Raw genomic sequence first — 9426 nt, 5'->3', positions numbered from 1 at the left:
ACAACTACCAAAGCCCACGCGCCTAGAGCCTGTGCTCTGCAACAAGAGAGGCCACTGCAATGAGAAGTCTGCGCACCGTAACAAAAGAGTAGCCCCCGGCTCGCCGCAACCAGAGAAAGCCCATGCACAGCAACGAAGACCCAACGCAGCCAAAAATAAATAAATTAAATAAATAAATTTAAAAAGCTTAATATGCCATTATTTTAAAATTCATTTTTCGTAGTATTAGTATTTTATCCAGAGAAAGCTTCCTTCTTTAACTACATCCCTCACGCCTAAGCTCATCTCTGCCGGATATGAAGTCCAGACTATTTTTCCTTGCCCACCTCCCAAACTTGTCACTAGAGGGAGGTCCTCCGTGGCCGCCCACTCTCCTTACCCTTAACCTGCTCAGTCAAGTCCATTGCTCCTGGAGCCCCCGATCTGGACATTCCTGAAGTTCCCGCCGCGATCCAGTGTTTTTTTCTGAAGATCCTCTCGCGTGCCTTGCCGTCCCCTCTGCTGGTGATTGGACCAAAACCCCGCAAGGGGTGGGTGCTCTGAAGCCCAAGCCTGCGCAGTGTACTTCCAGTCCTTTGTTAGTATCAGAAGCCCAGGAGCAAGAAGAACTAGTAGTTGGTCTCGGCAAGCGGCAGGTTATCTGGTGTGAGGAAGATGGAGAGTAAGAGTGCCAGGCGTATGTCCTCACCTGCTGTTCTGCGTCACCAGCTGTGCCTGTGTTGGGGGCTCCTGGGGAACAGATGGGGCCATTGTGGTGGGGATGCTGAGGAGCCCCCTGGGGGAGAGGGGAGGGGCTGGGGCCTCACCGAGAGGGGCGGGCAGGGCCTCCGTGCTGAGGATTTCTTTGTACAGTTCCTCCGCCTGCTGGTACTTGTTCTGTTTCAGGTAGGCTGAGGCCTGCGGGGAGGGCATAGCCTGGGTGATCTTGGCTCAAATCTGGGAGCTTCCCAGGCCCCAGCACTGCACCCAGGCACATCCTTCCAGCCCCCGCAGGAAGAAGCACAGGTTTACACCACACTCCAGGCCTCGGCCGACAGCAGGGTGGGCTTGGAGCCCAACCCCACCACTTCCCGTAGAGTAGGTGACTTCCTGACTCAGAGCAGGAACCTGTTCCCCACTCTACCTTGAGCCAGTGACACACCACTCTGTGCCTCAGTTTCCTCATCTGCAAAATGGGGCAACAGGAGCACCTACCTCATAGGGCCCTTGAAGAAACGGACAGTACAGGCAAAGTCCTAAGAAGGGGGTTTAGCTCAATAAATGCTCTCATCTGCAAAAAAAAAAAAAAAAAAGAGTGCCAGGCGTAGATGCTTGTGGTTTGGGACAACTTAAGCACAGGATTCTCTTTTAAAATCGTCTCAGGCAGGCCGTGGGCAATGGTGTCTTTTACGTCTGGTCACCACCACCCCCCAAGCAGGCACTGTCTTCCAAACAGAATACCCCTTTCATCCAGAAGTGCCAGCCGACTGCCAGTGGGACCTTAGCAGGCCATGGATAATTCAGGCCAGTAATCTCCTCAGAAGGCAAATCTCTGATGTAGAGCCAAGGGTAGGCTGTCCAAGAGTAAAGGTGCAGCCCCTGCCAGAGGCTGGAATATCACTTGGTGGGGGGCTGAGGAAAGTGGGGCAAGGGTTTACCAAAGGCAGAAGGAATTCTCTCTGGGGGGCATCCAGCACGTCATGTGGTCTACAGTCATGCGGATTCCTTACCCACATTGTGTCCAGACCCTCAGAAACTGCCCTCCTGAGTGCAAAAGTTCCAGCCACAGGACCCTCTAGCAGTCTTCCTCTTCTCCCTCCCAACATGGTGCAGAGATAAAGGGTCAAAGCTGAGGCTAGTCCCTCTTCAGCTTGCTTCACATAGTTTCAGTTTTCAGAGATACATACATAAGTCATTATGGCTGGGTCACTTCTGCAAAAGCCAGGTGGGGAGGCATAGAGCCACTCCTATTATGTCTTCACCCAGGGGGTGTTTGTTCAGCAATTACAGTATATAAGGCCAGTTCTAAGAGACAGACCTACTTGGGTTGTCTTCATCCATAATAGGTGTGTAATACCAAATAAGTGAAAATGTATTAGATATAATGATACTCAAAGAGAAGTATCAGGGTAATATTAGTCTAAAAATAAGTAATGTTTCCTCCTCTTCCATTTTCTGGAAGGCATTATGTAAAACTGGTGTTAATTATTTTCTGAATGTTGGGTAAATTCTTCAGTGAAACCATCTGAGCCTGGAGATTTCTTTTCTGTGAGCTTTTTTCTATTAAAAATTTTTTTCCTTCTAGTTTTATGGAAATACAATTAATATACAGCACTGTATAAGTTTAAGATGTACAGTATAATGATTTGACTTACATACTTCATGAAATGATTACCCCAATAAGTTTAGTGAACATCCATTATCTCATACAGATACAAAATAAAAGAAAAAGAAAAAAAATTTGTATTTGTGAAGAGAACTCAGGATTTGCTCTCTTAACAACTTTCACATATAACATACAGCAATGATAATTATATTTATCACACTGTACATTACCTCCCTAGTACTTATTTACCTTATAACTGAAAAATATGGAATGCTTCACGAATCTGTATGTTATCCTTGTGCAGGGGCCATGCTAATCCTCTCTGTATCACTGAAATGAGCACTGTTGATCTTCCTTTTATTAGGTTGTCAGAGCTGTTTGCATATTCTAGTTACAAGTCAATTGTTGGGTATGTGTTTCACAAATTATTTTTTCCCAGGCTCTCACTTACCTCTTCATTTTCTTAACAGTGTCTTTGGAAGAGCAAAATGTTTTAATTTTGAAGTTCAATTTATTGATTTTTTTCTTTCGTAGTTTGTTTTTTTGTGCTGTAATCAAGAAATTTTTGTGAAATCCAAGGTCACTAAGATTTTCTCCTATTTTTTTTAGAAGTTTTATAATCTTAGCTCTTTTAAAATTTTTTAATTGAAGCATAGTTGCTGTACAACATTATATGTTACAGGTGTATAATATACTGACTTTGGGGGTATGATACCAAAAGTGCAAGCAAGAAAGTAAAAAATATACAAGTGGATCTACATCAAAATAAAAAGCTTCTGCTCAGCATAAGAAACAATTGACAGAATAAAGAGGCAAGCTGTGGAATGGGAGAAAATATTTGCAAACCAAAAAGATAAGGGTTTTATATCCAAAACGTATAAGGAACTCATACAACTCAATAGCAAAAAAGCAAATAATGTAATTTTAAAATGGGTAGAGGACCTGAATAGACATTTTTTTTTCCCAAAGAGGACATACAAATGGCCAACAGGTACATGAACAGATGTTCAACATCACTGATTATCAAGGAAATGCAAATCAAAACTACAATGAGATGTCACCTTCCACCTGTTAGAATGGCTATCATCAAGATGACAAGAGATAACAAGTGTTGGCAAGGATGTGGAGAAAAGGGAGTCCTTGTGCACTGTTGGTGGGAATGCAAATTGGTGCAGCCACTAAAAATACAGTATGGAGCTTCCTCAAAAATTAAAAATAGAACTATCATATGATCCAGCAATCCCACTTCTTTGTATATTTCCAAAGGAAATGAAAACAAGATATTGAAGAGATATCAACACTCCCATTTTATTGCAGCATTATTCACAATAGCCAAGATATGGAAACAACCTTAGTGTCCATCAGTGGATGAACGGGTAAAGAAGATGTGGTATATACATACAACAGAATGTTATTCAGCCATGAGAAATGAGTAAATTCTGCCATCTGTGTCAACGTGGATTGACCTTGAGGGCATTATGCTACATGAGAATGTCAGAGAAAAACAAATACTATACGATCTCACTTATATGTGGAATCTAAAAACATCAAACTCATAGAAACAGAGAGTAGACTGACGGTTACCAGGGGCTGGGTGTAGGGGAAATAGGGAGATGTTGGTCAAAGTGTACAAACTTTCAGTTATAAGATGAATAAATTCCAGAGAACTCATGTACAACGGGGTGAGTATAGTTAACAATACTGTATTGTAAACTTGAAAGGTACTATGAGAGGAGATCTTAAATATTTTTACCATAACACCAAGAATAACAGCAAAATGATAATTACATGAGGGGAAGGATGTGCTAACTAACCTGATTGTGGTAAACATTTTGCAACATACATGTGTAACAAATCATTACACTGGACACCTTAAACTTACACAATATATAGGGCAATTATATCTCAATAAAGCTGGGGGAAAACATAAAATCCCTCCCAAACGAAAGAGGCAACACTAATACGTATTACCACTCACCACAGGAATACATTTTCTCTAGCCCAGACTAATATTGCAAATTTTTTTATTTTGCCATCTGATATGTGAAAAAGTATAATTCATTATTGTTGTTTGTGGTTGCATTATTTCTTTATACAACCATTTATAATTATAATGAATGCTTCTGAGAATATTCTGTGTTTATCCTTAAGCATTTCACTATTGTTTTTTTTGGATTTACTAAATAGTTTGCATAAAATCATTATATATTTCATATGTTTATCTTTGGCATTTTTATACATTTCAAATATTTCTTTCCAATTTGTCTATTATCTTTACCTTTTTAGTTGTAAGATTTCTAAAAAAAAAGTTTATGCTTTCAGATTGATCAGTCTTCTCCTTTATGATGACTTTTATCTTCTTGAAGAAATCCTTCCCTATCTCTAGGTCATAAAATTAGTCTCTTATTTATTTTCTAAAAAATGTTTATAGTTTTGATTTTACATTTAGGTATTCAACCTATCTTGGTTTTATTTTTGTGAATTATATGAGAGATAAGCACACTTTTTCCCCAAGTGAATAACCTATTTCCCATTACAATAAAATATTCCTACTTTTCCCCATTGAGTTAAAATGCCATGTTTCTCAAAAACAAATTTCCATATCTAATGAGTCTGCTTCTGACACCTCTCTTTTCTCCCATTGATGCAATTTTCTATTAACAGACCATTACTGTACTCTTTTTAGAATTACTAGAGCTTTGATCCCTTGTTGTCAAACTACCCACAGTATTTAACTTTTTTTTCAGATTGTCTTCTCTTCTTGTCTGTTTTTTATGACAGAAAAATTTTTAAATTGGCTTCTTAGGTTTCTTTTTTAAAGTTATTTTTTTTAATTGTTGGTATATTGTTTAGGATTGTCTTGAATTAATGGATTAATTTGAAATATCAATCCATCTCAAGACACATGGTATATTTCTCAATCTATTATATATATATATGTATATATATATATATGTATGTATGTATCTTTTTTTACAGCCTTCAGTAATGTTTTATGCTTTTCTTGTTGTTCTGGCATATTTCCTATATGATTGTTTAAATATAATTTATGGATTTTTGACTGTTACTAGTGTATAGAACAACACTTGCTATTTGTATGATGATACAGTAGTCTTCCTAGGTTGTTTAATTTCCTTACTAGCTCTAAAAGTTTATTGGTGGCTTCATTTGGATCACCTACATAGAAAATAAATTCATATCTTTTATATATAGACTTATTAATTGCCAAGATGTCCAATACTAATGAATGGTAATGGCAATTGTGGTCACGATTGTTTTGGATATTAAGTACAGTGATTGGTATATCTTTTGATACATTCAATTTTTTATATAGTTAAGAACATTCTCTTCCAAAAGTTATTAATAACAAATATTCAAAGTTCTGTAACTATTGAGATTGTTACCCACACTATTTCTATTTTCTCACCTCCTAATCCTCTTCAATCCACGGCAAAATAAGTTTTAGCTTCAGCACTCCACTGAAATTGTACTTACCAAGGTCCTTACTGGCCTCCATGTTGTTAAATCAACTGGACACCTTTTAGGGCCAAGCTTTGCTTTGCCCATCTCAACTGTATCGACCACTCCCTCCTTCTACGAATATTCAGTTGCTTGATTTCCATACACCTAGATGTAATCCTACTTCTGACTAATATTTCTCCTCTCATTTTACAGCTCTGCTTCCCCTAACCAACATTTAACTGCAGAAGATAGATCTGACTCCTCTTCTCTCTTCAGTTTGCACTCCATGGATGATCAAGAACTCCCATGTTTTCTATTACTAAATAAATATATGTCTATGAGTTTACATTATGCGCTCAGTACACATACCTCATCCTAGTCAGATGTTATGATTACTGAGATGCCACACTCATTGACTAAATGCTCTATTAAGCTCAATAAGTACTATTAAGTGCTGACTAAAGCCCTTTGGGCAGGAAATTTAAACCCATTCCCAGAATATGTATTTTTTCATATGAGAGTGAACTATTGGCCCTTCCAGGATGGAAGGGAGCCAATGTAGCCAATTTGCCACCAAATGACCATTTGATTTCCTTAAAGAATGGTGCTATATTGGGGGTTTGACATTGGAGTCTCTTTTTAAAAAATATATTTTACTGAAGTATAGTTGATTTACAATGTGTTAACTTCTGCTGTACAGCAAAATGATTCAATTATACACACACACACACACACACACACACATTCTTTTTCATATTCTTTTCCATTATGGTTTATCAAGGATATTTAATATAGTTCCCTGTGCTATACAGTAGGACCTTGTTTTTTATCCATTCTATGTATAATAGTTTGCATCTGCTAATCCCAAACTCCCAATCTATCCCTCCCCCACATCCCTCCCCCTTGGCAACCACACAGCTCTTCTTTATGTGTGTGAGTCTGTTTCTGTTTTGTAGATAAGTTCATTTGTGTCATATTTTAGATTCCACATATAAGTGATATCATATGGTATTTGTCTTTCTCTGTCTGACTTACTTCACTTAGTATGTTAATCTCTAGGTCCATCCATGTTGCTGCAAATGGCATTACTTCATTCTTTTTTATAACTGAGTAGTTTTCCATTGTATATATGTACCACAACTTCTTTATCCATTCATCTGTGGATGTACATTTAGGTTGCTTACATGTCTTGGCTATGGTGAATAGTGCTGCTATGAACATAGGGGTGTGTGTATCTTTTTGAATTATAGTTTTGTCCAGATGTATGCCCAGGAGTGGGATTGCTGGATCATATGGCAACTCTATTTTTAGTTTTTTGAGGAACTTCTATACTGTTTTCCATAGTGGCTGCACCAATGTACATTCCCACCAACAGTGTAGGAGGGTTCCCTTTTCTCCACACCCTTTCTAGCATTTGTTACTTGTAGATTTTTAAATGATGGCCATTCTGACCAGTGAGAGGTGGTACCTCATTGTAGTTTTGATTTGCATTTCTCTAATAATTAGTGATGTTGAGCATGTTTTCATGTGCCTGTTGGCCATCTGTATGACACTGGAGTCTTACTGGCCAGTTGGATATTCAGAGGTGACATTAGCTAGATAAGCATTGATAGATTAGAGGCCATTAATAGCCTCCATCCCTGCCATCATGGCCACTGCATTCATATGTCCATTGTACAGGCACTGGGACGGCTGATGAAAGAGGCTAGCTGATGTCTTTTGTCCACTTGGTTGTTTAGTGCCTATTGTATGGTGGATGCTCTGTGGTTTGTGTTAACCTGTGATACCAAGAGTTGTACATTTCATGTACGTTCCCCTATATCCATCTACATTCCTCAAACCCCAGAATTCCTTGTCACCAATCTTCCAATCTTTTTCTTTTCAGGACCCTGACCAGCCAACTAGAACATTCACCACTGTCATGTGTCAATATATTCTAACCTCAGGCTACTTCTCTTTCCACACAAAGTGGATGGTCAGGTGTACTCCCTGAAGCTCTGCCCACTGGTTGGATTTTACCTCTATTCTTTCTTCTTAGGACACTCCTGAAAGTGACTGTTATGCACCTCCCATCCATTTTTAGCGTGCACTCACATACCACATACTAATCCAACCCACCTATAAACCAAGCTCAGGATTGTGCCTCCTTCTTCAGCTTTTGATACAGGGCTTCCCATGTGAGCATAGATGTGAGCCTAGAAAGGAGCACTGTTGCAAGTATGGTGAAATGAGGTTCTGGGTCACCTGCTTATGAAACATACTGGTCCTGCGTGAGCTCAATCCTAGATATACCATTTCCAATTTATGACAGATTGCTTCTAGACCTTCCTGACCTTAAGACTTAGTGATTCTAATAGAGCTTAGCTAGTGATGGGCATTTCTGGCCACATTGTCACTTGGTAGCCCATGGTCAAGTCTTTCATCTCTACCGGGGCCCAGTGACACACCATGAGTTGTTTCTTAAAAGGCAAATAATTCTCCGTTGCCTATGGCATGGCCCTGACTCAGAATCCCAGGGACCTGTCTTGTGGTTCTTCACTGGGGCTTACCATAAGCTCCAAACTGCGTATTTTCCCACTGCTTACACCTCAGACACCATAGAGTCTACTGAATCATATGGCCAAAGTAGCAGAACTGCTTGCACTACAGCATGGTCTTGTTGCACAGCAGGAGACTAATATAATAAGTAACTTTGTTTCCTATCTCCCTGTTGGGTTAGCAGAGACTTTCTTAGTTCTCCATTATGGTCTAAGGACATCCTTTGCTCAATTTACTTTCACAAGTGCACCTTCCCATAAATCTTTTGCACTTCTAATTCCATTTCAGTATCTGCTTCTTGAAAAACTCAGCTGGCACAAATATTGTTGTCCTTTCCATGAGATTGCAATTTTTATGATCTCTTTTCTTATTGGAATATAAAAGAATTTTTTTTTACCACATCAATGGCTGCATGCCATGTGCACATTCATCTGCTCTAACGATGATACTATGTCCAGCAAGATGGCTGTTATCCAGGCTATGACATAAGATTGAATTTACAGTAGACTACAATCATCCTCCAGGATCCATCTGGTTTTGTAGCGGACAGCCTGGTGAATTAAATTAAAAATATGATAGGATCCATCACCCTTATATTCCTGAGAGTCTTAAGGATTTCACATTCTCCACTATTTCCCAGGGATGTGATAATGTTCAATTTACTATCCTGGCTAGGGTAAGGGAGCAATTTCAGAGGCTTACATTTGGCCTTCCACATAGACAAGGACCCAATGTGGAGATAATGACAAATGCCAAGTATATCTATCCCAATTTTACATTTGGGATCTGGGAGATTACCACTGTGTGAGTCTTCAGATCCAAGTACCCACTGAAACTATACCTTGGCTAGGACTCCATTTATTGGTTCCTCTATGCCCCACTCTAACAGCGGGGCTGTGATGACACTGCAGATCTCCAGGTATCAATGTCAACACAGACTCTGTGTCCAATAATCCTTTAAGTGTCTGAGTATTCCTCTTTCCTCAGTGAACAGGTATCTGAATAGATGACCATAGGTCCCTTTGGGGAAAGACAGGAAGAGTCCTTACTGTGTATACTTGCCATGTTGTTGTAGGGACATGGTGTCCTCTTTAGTCAGTGTGTTTAAGGGTCTAAAAACT

General features: G+C 39.4%; 1 pseudogene; it reads right to left on the bottom strand.

Annotated features, from left to right (window-relative positions):
- Window positions 1–2564: 2564 nt before the first annotated feature.
- LOC132358029 (U6 spliceosomal RNA) lies at window positions 2565–2656 on the bottom strand (annotated as a pseudogene).
- Window positions 2657–9426: the final 6770 nt, after the last annotated feature.

This window comes from Balaenoptera ricei, chromosome X (genome assembly GCF_028023285.1).
Source record: "Balaenoptera ricei isolate mBalRic1 chromosome X, mBalRic1.hap2, whole genome shotgun sequence".
Taxonomy (NCBI): Eukaryota; Metazoa; Chordata; class Mammalia; order Artiodactyla; family Balaenopteridae; genus Balaenoptera; species Balaenoptera ricei.
The sequence above is the reverse complement of the archived record's forward strand: the minus strand, read 5'-3'. Positions and strand labels throughout refer to the sequence as shown.